Raw genomic sequence first — 15617 nt, forward strand, 5'->3', positions numbered from 1 at the left:
CGAGGGTCGGGGATGCCAGGAAACGGACAAAAGGCCGGTGCGAGGGACACGTGAAAGTCACAGGCGAACCCCGGGTCCTCCACGTGGCAGGGACCCCAGAAGCCATCCAGCCTGGCGGTTCCTGACCGCTGCAGCACACAGAACATAGCAGGTGACGCTCCCCCGCTCCTCACACATCCAGCTCCTTCCATGTCACACTCACCCTGTCTCCACCCCACACTGCACAAGTGGGGTGGATGCCCTGTGCACACAGAGAGCAGAGCTTCGGCAACCCCCGAGGCCACCCAGCGTGCCGTGGCTCCTGTCCATGCTGGGCTTCCCCATTGGACAGACATCCAAGAAATATTGGTTGAACGAAAACCTGCGTGCTTTCCACAATGCAGATGACCAGGCCTCACCCCAGCGCCACCGCATCGGAACCTCAGGAGTGGGAGCCTGGCATTTTAATAGTCTACAGAGCTTCTGGGTGGTTCCAACGAGGTGCATAGGTGAGAAACCGAGGGTAGAAACGACTTGCCCAGGCCGCTGCGCTCAGTGGTGAGATCAGAAGCTCGGCCTCCGAGGCCGAGTGGTGGGCGATGGGGGTCAGGTGGGCTTGGGCTCCCTGGAGGTAGTGCGCCTGAGCAGGGGTCACAGGTAGTAGGGAAGAGAGGAGGCCCGGTGGAGGGAAGGGGCAGGGGAGTTCTGGGAGGCTGGCGGTGACACTGAGCACATTCATTCCTTTCTGGAGAGAACCTGGAGCCGTGGAGAGAGAGGGAGCGGTCGCCCCGCAGCAAGTCTAAGAAGGCTTCCTTGAAAAGGAACAAGTTGGGTTTCTGTGGCAGTCCAGCCCAGGAGAGGTCACACGGGGGGTGGATTTGGCATGAGAGAAGCAGCAGTCAGCAGACCTAGCCTGGAGTCCGGGTTCTGCCCTCTCCAGCCGCGTCCCCACACCACGCCTCAGTTTCCCCCGTGACCCCCTGATGGAAGAATAGGGGATAACAGCACCAATTCGCTTGTAGTGAGCGTAAAGAACAAGAACACGGGGGTGAGACCACTTCTCGACGGGGACTTGCCAGACCCGCCGAAAGAGCTGGGGTCCGGAGTTTCACAGACAAGGGTCTGAATCCGGCGCTGCCACTTCCTAGCTGTGCCACCGGGAGACAAGTTACTTAAGTGTCGTCATCTGCAAAATGAGGATAATGAACCTCTGCATCACAAGATAAATATGAGTTGTCAGCGAGGGAATGTGTCCCTGGCACATAGCGGCTCAATTAGCGTCTCTGTTCCTTTTGCTGGGGGGGGAGCAGTGTGGCCTGGCAGAAAAGTGACATTCAGGTCTGCCCCCCCCCCACCCCGCCCAAGTGGCCTGACCTCGCCTCACCTCTGTGAGCCTCAGTTTCTGCACGCGCGGGGGGAGGTGGAGTGTCATCCGAACCTCACCGGAGGACTTTGCAGAGGAGGAGTTTACTGGAGGGGTTCCCTAAACGAGGGGGGACTGCTGTCAGCCAGAACGACCAGATAAAAGCAGCCGTGACTAATCAAGGGCCACAGAGCAAAGGGGCCGGGAGAGGAGGGAGGTGATGGGGGTCACAGGTGGCCAGCCCCCAGCCCCGCCTCGCAGCGCCCAGCCCACCCGGCCTCGCTCCAGCCAGAGAGCAGCTCCGGGCGCGCTGCGGTCTGGCCCGGCCCGAGGCCAGTCTGCCGCCTGCCCTGCCTGGCATTGATGGATGCTGGGGCTGCAACAGCGGGCTGGAGCCAGGATCAATACTCTAATCAACACCACACGGAACCGCCAGCGCTTTTCCCCTCCCCGAACTTGGTGTGTGTGGGGTGGGGGGGACGTTGGGGGTTGTTGAGAAGGGGGAGAGATGAACTCCAACGCTGAGAACTCGCTAGATGAATAATTGAATCAGTGGGAGAGGAGGAGGGTCGGGCAGCCACACCGGAGCCACCCCGGCTGCAGTTGGGGGCCCGGAGGCGGGGGCCTCGTGGACCCCTCTGGCCAGGGGAAGGGATTTGGGACAAAGGTGCAGGCTCGGGTGGGGGCTGGCACGGTCATCTGCTGCTTTGCAGCCCGTCCGCTGCGTGCCCCCACCCCTGGGATGTGCCAGCTTATTACCCTCACCCTGTCCTCTTCTCCTTTCAAGCCTCCTGCAGGACCCTGGATCTGAGGCTCCCACACAGACTCCAGAATGGCCTTTCCTTCCACGTCTGAGTTCCCTTCTGCGTGGGGTCCCAGGTCTTCCTCCACCCCATGGGCCAGAACCTTTTATCTGGGAGCCCAGGGCTCTTTTCCCGGCCTTGCCTTGAGGGAGGCGTCTGAGTCCCGGAAGCTCACCTGCCATCAGAGCTTTTGTCCACTTGCTTCCGAGGCACCACGCCTCGCTCTCCTGAGCGGCCAGTGCCGTGATGAGTGTCGAGGGTGAGTTGAGGCCTTTGCCGTCCCCCTCCAGCCCCTGGTGCCCTGCTCCACTGCCTCTGTGGTCATCCTAGGGCCTGTGCACCCCACTGCCCTCCAGGGAGGAGGTCTGGGCATCTCCCACTTGCCCACCCGCCCCCCACCCCCTACCCGGCGTCGAGAGCCTTGCAGGTGTAACATCTGAGCCCCACGGCAGGCTCACGGGGGAAAGGACTCGGTCCTAGTTTATGGCTCTGCCAGGGTTTAGCTGTGTGACCTTGGAAGAGTCACTTCATCTCATTGAGCCCCACTTCACTCAGCTATACGAGGAGGATAATCGTCTCTGCCCTCCCGGCCCTGTGAGGTTTCTGAGGGGAGAAAATGCAATAATGCTTCCTAATGGCCCAGGAAGGCTCAGCCAGGAAGGGGCAGGATGGGGCTCAGGCCGACGCTGCTGACTCCACACCCCGTGATATCAATCGGCCAAAGCCGGCCGTTTCCTGGTGGGGAGACAGTACAGGAATGCAAGCATCGGATGCATGTGGGTGGACCTTGTGAGCAGCTGGGGGGTCAGGGACGGGACCCCACACCTCATCTTTTGTCATCTGTCACCGGTTCCTGCGTACCACTCCCAGGGGTCCACGGAGGTCTGTGCTCAGGGTCAGGGCTCTGGGAAAAGGAAATGTGACCCCAAAGCCTGGCTGAACCAGGGAGGGTCTATGGTCAGCAATACTGTCCCTGGCCGGCCCCCTTTATTCCTCTCCCCAAATCACCTAGAATTTCACAGCCAGGAGAGACCTCCGAGACTTTACAGAGGAGATCCCTGAACTGACTCCAAGGCCACTGCTCTTTGCGGGGAGATTAGTGGTTTGCAAACTGGGTTCCTGGGGGACCCCGGGCCTGTGGAGATTGCCCTGGAGGCGCCGCGATGGGGGTGGGTAATGGAGGTTGAGTAAAAAGGGCTTTGCCTCCTCTCCTCTAGCTCCATTTGAGAGCCACTCCCTCCTCTTTGATCTGTATGTCACTTCCTTGAAAAACGTATGAAGAACAGTGTGAATATTCTACCTGGCGTCAGTCTCCTGTGCCCAGGCTGTGCACCGCCCCCCCCCCCCCCCCCCCGCTCTGTCCCTCCCCTGCGGACTGCCCTCATCCGTCCCTGTGTGGTTCTGTGCTTTTTTTCCAGACCATGATCCTCTTCACCTCTGTGTGCCTCTCTAAAATCAAAGCCAGTCCTCTAACCAACCAACCCGGCCTCTGCTAAACAGACCATAGCAGAGCCCTCCCACGTTATCGACGTGTATTTCAACCCCGGGGTCTTCTGAAGATGATGCCTCCGTTCGCTTTAAAGGTCTCGGGGTAAGCCAGCCGAGGAGACGCTTCTAGTCAAGGAGGTCTTTCGGGGCTTCTTCCCCCACAGCGAAACCAAATCCCTGCCCTGCTGCCTGGCCGCCCAAGGTGCTCCTCGGGGCACAAAGCTGAGTCTTGCTGCTGAGACCGGGCAGCCAGCGGGAGCGGCAGAGTCTGTGGTGGGGCAGAGGGAAGGAGCACAGGGTCCAGAGCCTTCTAAGCCTGGCTCTGCCTGATCTGGGGCAAGCACTGTGCTTCCATTCCCTGCTCAGAACTGGGGGTGATGGCCAGAGCATCACCTCCTAGGGTGGGCATGAGAATGCCGGGACAGAATTCACGGGGAGCCCTAGAATGGTGCCGGGCGCAGGGTGCCCTTTGACCTTGTGTTTGCTGTTATGGATAAGGGTGGGAGCAGAGGCAGACCCAGCCGCCCTGCAGGTGATTCTTACCTCTGAAGTCCTTCCATGCCCCACACTCCAGCTCACGTCATCCCCACGATCATCCCAGTGCCACGTCCCTATTTTGCAGATGTTGAAATGGAGGCTCAGAGCAGGTCTGTAAACCTTCCCCCAGGGCCCCGCATTATGAGGGGGCTGACTCCCAACCCGTCCACCTCCCTGCATTGCACTTAAACTGCCGACGGCTGCCCGAGTCTGCCTGTTCCAACGTCACATTCGCACCCAGGGCCCCCTCCAGTGCGCACCGCACTGGCCGCTTCCTGAAACTGTCCCGTCTTCCCAGGCAGCCACGCCCACCCTGTCCCCTCTCCATCTCTCCCCTCCATCCCCTTCTCCCAAGATTTGGTCTGCTGAGCCGCTGCATCCCTCCATCCGTTCTGTTCATCCTCACTTTGGCTCGAGGGCCTGACCTAATTTACGGGTGGCTGGTTAGGGGAGGTTGTGTGTGTGTGTGTGTGTGTGTGTGCACATGTGTGCATTTGCATGCGTACACGCGTGCATATCTGGGGGACTGCAAAACAGAGGGAGCGTCTAATGGGGGGGGGGTAAAGAGTACCAGGCCGGGGGAGCCGAGCTGGGGAACTTCAGCTGGGCTCTGCAGATTGCTGGCGAAGTATATGACCGGCAATAGGTACTTAATAAATGCCCACCAAAGGGATGCATGTGTCCCCAGCGCAGACTCTGGAGGGCAGTATCCAGAGCAGGGCTGCAGTGAGGCTTTCTCCTCCCAGGGCAAAGTGTCTGTCATCTGTCCGTGGCTGCCCTCTGTGGCCTGGGTGTGTGGGGAGGGACCTCGAGCTCCCCCCTTCATTGTCCAGTGTGTAGATTCCATCCTGGACGTAGAAGCCCCCTCCCCTTGCCCCTGCCCCCTGCTACGGAAGCCGTGGTGGAAACGAGCAAGCGGGACCTTGGGGACAAGTCCGGCACCTACCGGCGCTTGTCAATGCTAGGGGACCTCGGGCAAGTTGCCTAACCTCTCTGAGCCTCACTTCTCCTTTGGTGAATGGAGGCTCCTCCTCTCTACTGTGATGGTCTCTGGGAGTTAAGTGGATGCAAGGAGACTGCAGGGGCATTCTCACGTGAGGACTTTCTCTCGTCTATACAATAGGGATATTTGGCTCTGTGTCACAGGGCCAGTGTGCAGGTTCCTCAAGATGGCTCGTGTAGAGCTCTTTGCACACTGCATGGCATGTAGCAGGGGGTCGACAAAAGCAGCTACTTCTAGGAAGTAAGCGGCCAGCTCTCCCCCCAGGCGGGTCAACCCCCAGCTTACTTCTTCCCCTGGCAATGCAATGCAGATGCCGGCAGCCAAGCCCAGGAACTCTCTGGGTGTTCCATCTTCCAGGGTTTTTTTTTTTGTTGTTTTTGTCCCAGGCAAACCAACCACTGATGAACGTCCTGCCTCTGGGACAAAGTGGTCCCCAGCATGACTGTCTAGGGGTCCTGGTGGGGCTGTGTTCCTGGGCTGGAAGAGGGACTGTATGACCTTTGGCTCTGGGGGTTTAAACTCAGCCCTGGTCTCCACCTGCCCTCTCGCGTGGGCAAGAGGAGGCAGGGTTCTGGGCCCAAGAGGCCTGGTGGGAAACACATAGCTCGTTTGGCTGCTGGTTGGGAAGGGAGAAAAGCTCAGGGAGCAGGGGCTTGGCCTGGGGGAGCCCCATCTTATTCTCGCCCTGGTGGCAAGAGCTGGAGCCCAGGCTGGAGGGCAGGCTGTGGGTCAGGACACCCGAGCTCCGTCCCTGACCTTTCCGGTAATCCGTGGGCACGGTGTGAGGTCAGTCTGGGCATGGGCTTCCCCGCTTGTGGACTGGGGTGCCCCACAGCACTCTTTCCAGCATCATCAAGGGGCTGATAAGATACCGGAGGCGGCAGACCCCTCTGTGAACGGCAGGTGCCACCTTGCGTGTCCTCTGGGCAGACTTCTAGCCCTCTCCCTGCCACCCTCCCTCCTCCATCCTGTCCGGACAGCAGCCGGTGGCCCATGGGCAGAGCCTCTCCCCAAGCTCCCCGTGGCCTGGCCGTGGCCTCACTAGAGAGCACATTTCTGCTCCATTAGCCGGCCATGAAATGTGTTCAGAGTTTCCTGACGGGCACAGAAGCTGCCACCACATAAAACAGGCAGAAAATGAAACGCTCATCTTCCTTCCGGACCTGGTATAGGCGGGTCAGTTCTGTATGATCAGCCCTCAGACCGTGGGCTGGAAAGACGCAAGATCCCAGCTCTGCTCACCACCCTGAAGAAACAACCTGCTTGTGGCAAAAAAAAAAAAAAAAAGGAAAGTTGAAATGCAATCACAGTTTAGTTCAAGTTGGATATTAATAGCTTCAGGGGCAGGGCTCAGAAAGAAAGAGGGGAGGGCAAGGAGAAGGGGAGAGGGAGCTGTGAACACCATCAACATCCAATTTCCTTGGAGAATCAGGAACCTGCAAGGCTCTGGTCTGGGGTGGGGGAGGATGGGGTGCTGCTGCCTGGGCACCGTGGGGGCCCCCAGCCTCTGGCCCGCCGCCTCACCGGCCCGGACACCTGTCTCCAGCTCCAGCTGCCCCCTTTCCATGCCTCGGTGCGCAGTGCTCTCTGGCCGGTCCATACATGCCCGGGGCTGTGGGCTCTCACATCTGTCGGAGACGGGGCCGGGGCCACACCTGTGGGGATGCTGCTGTGACTTACCCATCCCTGGCTGCGTGAGCGTGGGCTGCTGACGGCTCATAGCTGCCCCTTCTGCAGAGATCTGCCCTCTGGGCAGTGGGTTACCTCTAGCGGCTCCTCAGGGCACCCACCAGCCAGCCAATGACGGGCTGACGCAGGGAACAGTGGGCTGAGCGCCTTGCCAGGAGTGGAGGTAATATTCTTGGCTGATTTATGTTCCAGGGTGACCCATGCAGTGACTTGCCCTGAGACCCTCATGCCCTTCCCTCTGCTGCTTCTCTTACTTTTTTATGTGTTTTGGATGAAGGGGACTCCCTCAAGAAATCATGAATCCCGAACCCCTGCCTCAGGCTCTGCTGTTGAGAAACCCACGCTTAAGAGAATCTGGGTGGCCTGGAGCAGATCATCGGACAATCTGAGCCTCAGCGCCCTCAACCAATCCCTCGGGAGGTGTTGCAGGTAGGTAGGTAACTTTCAAATTTGGTGACATACAGCACACACTTATCATCATCCCACAGTTCTTGGGGGCAGAAGCCCGACTGGGGTCTCACGGGGCTAAAATCAAGGTGTCGGTGGGACTGCATTCCTCTCTGGAGGCTCAGGAGAGGGGCTGTTCTGCTTCTGGAGGCCTCTCCATTTCCTTGACTTCGTGGCTCCTACTCCCCATCTTCAAAGCCGGAAGTGGCCAGTGAAGTCTCCCTTGTGCTCTGTCACTCTGAGTCCAACTCTCCTGCCCCCCTCTTTTACTAACAGGGACCCTTGTGATCGTGTTGGGCCCACCCAGATAATCCAGGATAATCTCTCCATCTCAAGATCCTTAGCCTAATCATCTCTGCAGAGTCTCTTTTGCCATGGAAGGGAGTATATTCACGGGGAAGAGGAGGGAGACACTTGGGGGGCATTATTCTATGTACCGTATACCCGGTGGATCTCAATCAATATCTCCTCATTTCCTCTCCATAGGCATGTTATCGCACCCCTATGAGACTATTCCTACATCCTTAATTTAAAGATCATGGTGGGGGTTAATAGCGATCAACGGGGTGTGTGTGGGGGGGATTGCAGACGGGCATAGAGAAGTAGAGGCTAGTCCTATGGACTTATTTTTTTTTCTTAATTTTTAAAAGTTTATTTATTTATTTTGCCAAGGGGGAAAGGGCAGAGAGAGAGGGAGGGAGAGAATCCCAATCAGTTTCTTCGCTGTCAGTGCAGAGCCCACGTCGGGGCTTGAACTCACCAACTGCAAGATCATGACCTGAGCCGAAACCAAGAGTTGGACACTTGACCAGCTGAGCCACTTGACCAGCTGAGTCCAGGTGCCCCAGTCCCACGGACTTAGTGATCTCTCGTTATGGTCCCCACTCCAGATTCCGTGCCCTGTGTGTTCTCCTCTGAAGGAAGCCCTTCTCCTTGCCTTCCTGGGTGCTAAGTTTTCTGGGGATACCTCTGTAGGAGAAGAACCCTGAGTTGCCCTTGAGAATGGGATAGAGAGGGGAGGGCTTCTGAGCCTGTTGTGGAGAGGGGAGAGAGGAGGGAGTGCTAAGCCCATTTCTTACCCACCGTTTGCCCGGAGCGTGACTTCTTGGTGTTGGATATTCGAGAAGGGACGGGCATCAAGATAGAGAGTGAGGAGCGGCTACAAATGGACGGGGTTCTGTGAGATACGCAGGCACTTGGGATTCAGTTGACGGTCATCGCAGGACCAGGATCAGAAATCGGGCCTGTCGCAGCCAGACTGCTGGTAATTTCCCTTATTTATGCTCTTTAACTTCTGGTGAAGTTCCTTATGAAAAGGTCACCTGGGTCAGTTGTGTTGAGGAGAAGAAAAGGAAGGGGGTGTGCTTGAGGAATGCTTGGGGGGTGGGAGAAGGCCCCAAGTTGGTGGGGCAGCAGGCGTGGATGTGGGGACCTCCAAGAGGAGACAAAGGCATTCAGGGGCATCACCTCCTCCAGGAAGCCCTGCCCGGGCTGGGTTGAGAACCCTCGACTTGTCTTGCTGCTCCATTGTAATGATCTGGTTAGGGGTCCATACACCATGCTGGACTAAGCTCCTAGGGGATGGGGGCCCTGCCCTGTTCTTCCTGAATCCCAGAATCCCGCTGTCAATCACCGCTCACTGAGGCAAGGGACCAAGGCAGGAGCAAGTGACTGCCCACCCCCATCACACCTGCCCCGTCGGCAAGTCTGCCCTGGCAAAGAAGCCGGGTCAAGATGGGGGCCGAGTCTCCCTAACGCTCTGCAAACCAAGTCCAGCCTTTCTTTTTTTTTTCCCTTTTTAAATTTTTTTTAATGTTTATTTATTTTTGAGACAGAGAGAAACAGAGCATGAACAGGGGAGGGTCAGAGAGAGGGAGACACAGAATCTGAAACAGGCTCTGGGCTGTGAGCTGTCAGCACAGAGCCCGACACGGGGCTCGAACTCAAGGACCATGAGATCATGACCTGAGCCGAGGTCAGACGCTTAACCGACTGAGCCACCCAGGTGCCCCAAGTCCAGCCTTTCTCTGGCCAATCATATACTAAGAACAGAAGCTGCTTGAAATGTTTTCACTCGGCTTGACAACCATGGTGTGAGTTCTGGCCACGAAGACAGATTTGAGATCAGTTCTCTAGTCTGTTAGAATTCTCTGACAGACCTTGGGCAAGTCGCTTTCCTCTCGTGGACTTCCTTCTCTCTCCCGCCCCCCTCAGTTTCTCCAGGGGTAACTGACAAGTAAAATTGGAAGATATTTAAAGTGTACATCATGGTGATTTGGTATATGTATACATCGGGCCAGGATCCCCCCATCCAGTTAATTTTTGCAAATGCATCTCTTGTTTGTTTGAAATGTGAGAACATTTCAGTTCTCGCTTAGCAAATCTCAGTGATGCGATACACAGTGCTCTCAACTATGGTCACCATGCCATACGTTCGATCTTCACATCTCACTCACCATATAGCTGAAAGTTTGCATCCTTTTACCAACGTCTCCCTATTTCTCCCCAGCCCCAACTTCTACTCTTTGTTTCTATATTTGACCTTTTTTAAATTTTTTAATGTTTTATTTATTTTTGAGAGAGAGAGAGAGAGCAGGGGGAAGGGCAGAGAGAGAGAGAGAGAGAGAGAGAAAACGAGGATCCAAAGCAGGCTCTGCTCTGACAGCAGAGAACTCGATGCGGGACTCAAACTCACAAACCTCAAGATCATGACCTGAGAGCCGAAGTTGGTGCTTACCTGACGGAGCCACCCAGGCACCCCTCTATGTTTGACCTTTTTTTTATTAAAAAATTTTTAAAACGTTTATTTACTTTTGAGAGACAGAGCACAAGGGGGGAAGGGGCAGAGAGAGAGAGAGGGAGACACAGAATCCGAAGCGGGCTCCAGGCTCTGAGCTGTCAGCACGGAGCCCGACGTGGGGCTCAAACTCACGGACTGTGAGATCATGACCTGAGCGGAAGTCTGATGCTTAACCAAATGAGCCACTCAGGTGCCCCTGCTTAATAAGTATTTTGATCTCGAGGCACTTGAGAAACAGCAGATGCAGGAAGGGCTCTCTGACCTCCCCTCTCTACCTAAAAGCAGGTCCCAACGTTTCCCGGGAGAAAGATGTCCTCCTTGTACCAGGAAGAAGAGAACATTCTCATCACCAGAAACTGAGAGTCAACACCGAGAGGGTTCTGTGCAGACAGACTCCCCAAAGTAACTCTGATCTCCCATCACTAATCACTGTGCCACAGTTACTGGCCCTGGTCTAAGCACGTCCGTCTTGTCACGTCCCCACAATTTATCATTCTTTATTTAAAAAGGATATGAACTTGGGGCGCCTGGGTGGCTCCGTCGGTTAAGTGCCCGACTTTGGCTCAGGTCATGATCTCATGGCTCGTGGGTTTGAGCCCCGTGTTGGACTCTGCACTGACAGCTCAGAGCCTGGAGCCTTCAGATTCTGTGTGTGTGTGTGTGTGTGTGTGTGTGTGTGTCTGCACCTCCTCTGCTTGTTCTCTCTCTCTCTCAAAAATAAATAAGTAAACATTTAAAAAATAACAAAAAATTAAAAGGACATAGGGGCACCTGGGTGGCTCAGTCAGTTAAGCTTCCAACTTCGGCTCAGGTCATGATCTCACAGTTTTTGAGTTCGAGCCCCACGTCAGGCTCTGTGCTGACAGCTCAGAGCCTGGAGCCTGCTTCGGTTTCTGTTTCTCCTTCTCTCTCTGCCCCTCTCTCCCCCTCTCAAAAATGAATGAACATTACAAAAAAATTTTAAATGATAAAAACAAAAAGGATATACACTCTGGAACCTAATGGTTTCTTTGGGTCTTCATTTTTCTTTTGAAGATTCTTTTTTTTTTTTTTTAATTTTTTTTTTCAACGTTTATTTATTTCTGGGACAGAGAGAGACAGAGCATGAATGGGGGAGGGGCAGAGAGAGAGGGAGACACAGAGTCGGAAACAGGCTCCAGGCTCCGAGCCATCAGCCCAGAGCCTGACGCGGGGCTCGAACTCCCGGACCGCGAGATCGTGACCTGGCTGAAGTCGGACGCTTAACCGACTGCGCCACCCAGGCGCCCCTAGACGGCTTCCATTCTGATGGCAGGAATGAGGGTTTACAAACTGAGAGGGTTCCCTTCTCAGACTAGGGAGAAGAGGTGTATACAGCTAGGTAGTTTCTCTGCAGGGCTGGCGTGGTGGGGGTTTGGGGAGAGGGCTGGAGAGGTGGCTTAATTGGCAGGGCTGGGAGCTCTGTCAGGTGACAATGTCACGGGTGCTGATAAAGATGAAAATTTTACTGCATAAGAAAGGCCCCTCCTCCCCTTCACCCGGGTGCATGGACCTGGAGGACAAAGAATGGGAGAAGAAAGGAGGGATTGGTGCTGAGCCTCAGTGGAGCAAGGAAAAAGGGACCTGAGAAGTGAAGGAGGGTGTATCCAGGAGGGACAGGTGGAAATAGGGTTTTCTGGACCCAAGGGCGGGCCGGGGCAGAATTGAAAAGCAGAATTCTCCTGGCAAAGGTGGGGCTGTCAGCTCTGGTTCCTTCTATTCAAGTTGGTTTAAAGAAAGAAAAAACATGTACTAAGCACCTACTATGTTCCACAATATGGATGGACCTGGAAGGTATTGTGCTAAATGTAGCAATTCAGGCAAGACAAATACCGGACGGGCTCTCTTACAGGTGTAAACCAAAAAGCAATAAACGACAAACAACAATCCAGCAATCACAACCCATGGATACAGCGGACAGATTGGTGTGGTGGTTGCGAAAGGGAGGGGGAGGGTGTGGGGGAAATAGGTGAACTGTTTTTTTTTTTTTAAATCTATTTTAAATAAATTTGAATTAAATTTAAAATTGAATAAAAAATTCCTAAAAAGCAGATTTGGGACCTGTTCACCTCCCACTCACCCCACTCCTTACCTCCTGATTTGGAATTAGAAGGGCCATGCATGATTCTAGAATCCCAACTTAACAAGTATCCAGGTATCTCTTTTTTAATGTAAACCCTTAATTATTTTTTTTTTCAACGTTTATTTATTTTTGGGACAGAGAGAGACAGAGCATGAACGGGGGAGGGGCAGAGAGAGAGGGAGACACAGAGTCGGAAACAGGCTCCAGGCTCCGAGCCATCAGCCCAGAGCCCGACGCGGGGCTCGAACTCACGGACCGCGAGATCGTGACCTGGCTGAAGTCGGACGCTTAACCGACTGCGCCACCCAGGCGCCCCTGTAAACCCTTAATTAAAGAACGCATGCGTCAACGTGCAAAGTCATAAATGCGCAACTTGGTGAACGCAGCACATCTGGAAACGGAACCTCACCAGCCCCTACAAGTCCCCTTTGCCCTATTCCAGCCTCCCCGCTCCCTCCACCAAGGGTAAGCACCAATCTGGCTTCTAGCTAAACTAAATTCGCCCTTACCTTTCTGACTTCCCAGAAATGAGACCATAAATATGTACTCATTTGCGTCTGGCACAATTTCCCCGAGCAGTAGGTGAATCTGGGTAAAGGCTTTCTTCCCTCTGCACTACTTTAGAGATTGATTTCTATTGCCTATGGCCGTCACTCGTTCGTTCTTATTGATGTCTCGCATTCCTTTGTATGATTATGCACGATTTATTTATCCGTCCTTCTGTTGATGGGCATGTGGATTGTTTTCAGGCGTGCTGTTGGGAGCGGCGCTGCTGTGAACATTCTTGTACGAGACTTTGGCGCCCGTCTGCACACACTTCCGCTGGCGTGGACTGCTAGGCCAGCGTGCGTGCTTGTGCTCAGCCTCTGGAAATAGTGCCCGTGGCAGCAGCTCCCAGGATAGTTCCATTGATCCCTGCTTCTCAGTGTTCACACTTGCTCTGGACCGAGCGTTTGGGTCCCGCCCAAATTCGTATGTTGAAGCCTTAGGGCTTCCCAGCGTGGCTGTATTCGGAGACGGGGCCTCTGTGGAAGTAACGAAGATTAACTGACGTCCTAAGAGGGGGGCCCTGATCTGATAGGATGGGTGTCCTTATAAGAAGAGATCAGGGAACTAGCCTGCTCTCTCCTATTTGCTTTATCGTGTGTACTCTCTCACCACGCTGCCCCACTCCACACACACACACACACACACACACACACAACGCTTTTCTGAACCTTGAGAGTAAGTTGTGTACACGATGACCTTTTACTCCCAAATGATTCCGTCTGTATTTCTTAGGAACATTCCCGTCCATGATCACCCTGCAGCTACCAACTTCAGTCTGCTTAACGTTGCCATAATACTTCTATCTACCTTACTATCTGTATTTCCATTTTTGAAGTTGATCTAATAATGCCCTTTGTGGCGTCTTCCCTCTTCCAGTACAGAATCCTGTCTAGAGTCAGGCATTGTTCTTACTGTCACGTCTTTTCAGTTTCCTTCAATCAGGAACATCTCCATGGCCTTTCTTTGTCTTTTATGACATTGACATTTTGAACAATACAGTCCCTCCCCCTCTTCCCTCTCAGATGGAATGTTCCTCATTTTGTTTGCCTGATACTTTCTTATGATTAGAGGAAATATTGCTTTGCCGGCTGGCATCCCGTGCGAGTGGTCGCCGGGTCTCGCATCCGGGGCCACACAGTTTCTCTCTGCTCCTCGTTAAGGATGCTAATTTTGATCACCTACCTGGTCCAGGTGGTGATATTTTTTCCCCTGAAACTGATAAGCGACCTGTGAGGACATTATACTGTGAGCGGGAACCCTCTTTTTGAAGGTAGCTTAATTCAATGTAGTCTAACTTACTGGCTTTTTCCTTTATAGTGGATGTCTTTTGTGTCCAGTCAAAAAAAAATTTTTTTTTTTTTTTTGCCTAGCTCAGCCTCTAAAGGTATTCTTCTAGTTTCTCCTAAAAGCTTTATTATTACTAGACCTTCGACATTTAGATCTGTGATCCATCTGGAATGGAGGTTTTTTGTGCCTGATGTAAGCTAGCGGTCAAGACGTGGAAATCCAAGTAATCCAGATGTTTTTATTTACTTATTTATTCTTTTTTTTTTTTTTAATGTTTCGTTCACGTTTTGAGAGAGACAGAGTGTAAGTGGGGGGAGGGACCGAGAGAGAGAGGGAGACACAGAATCTGAGGCAGGCTCCAGGCTCCGAGCTGTCAACACAGAGCCCGACGCGGGGCTCGAACTCACGGACCGCGAGATCATGACCTGGGCAAAAATCGGGCGCGTAACTGACTGAGCCACCCAGGCGCTCCAATCCAGATGTTTTTATTAATAATTTTTAGTTCCACAAGAAATGCATGACTATGTACCCTCCCCCTAAAAAATTACAGATAATGCTAACATCCTCTTTCCCCCACCCTCCCTAAATCTTTTCCCTGCTCCAGAGCAGGGACCATGAAAGTAACCCTTGTTATCAGTTTATTACATCCTTATACTCGGGGCTGGAGTTTTTTCCCTAAGAAATAAAATACCTGTTAATTACATACTATTTTCTTCTTTCCTCCCATAGCTCACCTTGTATGAATCACTCTGCAACTTGCTTTTTTTCACTCAGCAACATGTCTTGGATGTCTGTCTGCGTCGACACGTCCAGATCTCCACGATGCTTTTAAACGGCTGCGCTGGATTATATGCTATATATGACACATGTCATAAGCTGTCAAAGTACAGCCTGTCTAGTCATTGGATTGGTTCGTCATGGATTTTTAAGTCGGCCGTAATACTTTGTTTTGCTTCCACGATTTTTATTCATACTGTGTCTGTATCATACTCTATTTTTATTCCTACTGGATTCAAAGTCTACAAAGTACTCATCGAGTAGTGCTGCCCTGAAAATTGAGGCATCCCAAAGGGGCGCTGCTGTCCCCACCCCCCTGAGAAGTAGATGAGGTTAGACCTGGGGTCTGGAAGGCACTGGGCCCTTCCCGGATTCAGGACAAGCGAAAGCGCTCAGACAGGGTCTGGTGACCGGCCCGGGCTCGTACACGGCAGACCCCCCGGGCCTGCTCCTGGGGCCTCTCTGTTCTCTCCCTGCTTCACCTGCCTTCAGAGCTGGACTCTGACACAGGCCACCGTGCGGGTGTCTGTGGGGGTCTGCTCCCTTCCCACCCCTGATGCCCGGCGGTCTCCCCGGCTCTCCCCCTACGAGCCCTCCCTCCTCTGAACGTCCATTTGTCGAAAATCCTCTGCCTTCCAGGATGGCCTTGCGGGACAGGTGCGAACACATTTCGAATCCAGAGAAGCTCCACAGCCGTTAAATCACATGTTGGGTAAAATAATCAAAGAATCTCCCCCAAATTTGTCAACGGCGGCGCTGGGCCTAGCGGTTCCGTAATGACTCCCACTTGATGA

General features: G+C 53.8%; 1 long non-coding RNA gene across 1 annotated transcript; it reads left to right on the forward strand.

Annotated features, from left to right (window-relative positions):
• Window positions 1-1955: 1955 nt before the first annotated feature.
• Window positions 1956-15258, forward strand: LOC125176021 (uncharacterized). The gene is made up of 4 exons (XR_007156103.1): window positions 1956-2404; window positions 3564-3736; window positions 7140-7291; window positions 14776-15258. It is a non-coding gene; the product is annotated as an uncharacterized LOC125176021 (long non-coding RNA).
• Window positions 15259-15617: the final 359 nt, after the last annotated feature.

This window comes from Prionailurus viverrinus, chromosome D1 (assembly GCF_022837055.1).
Source record: "Prionailurus viverrinus isolate Anna chromosome D1, UM_Priviv_1.0, whole genome shotgun sequence".
NCBI classification, from domain to species: Eukaryota; Metazoa; Chordata; class Mammalia; order Carnivora; family Felidae; genus Prionailurus; species Prionailurus viverrinus.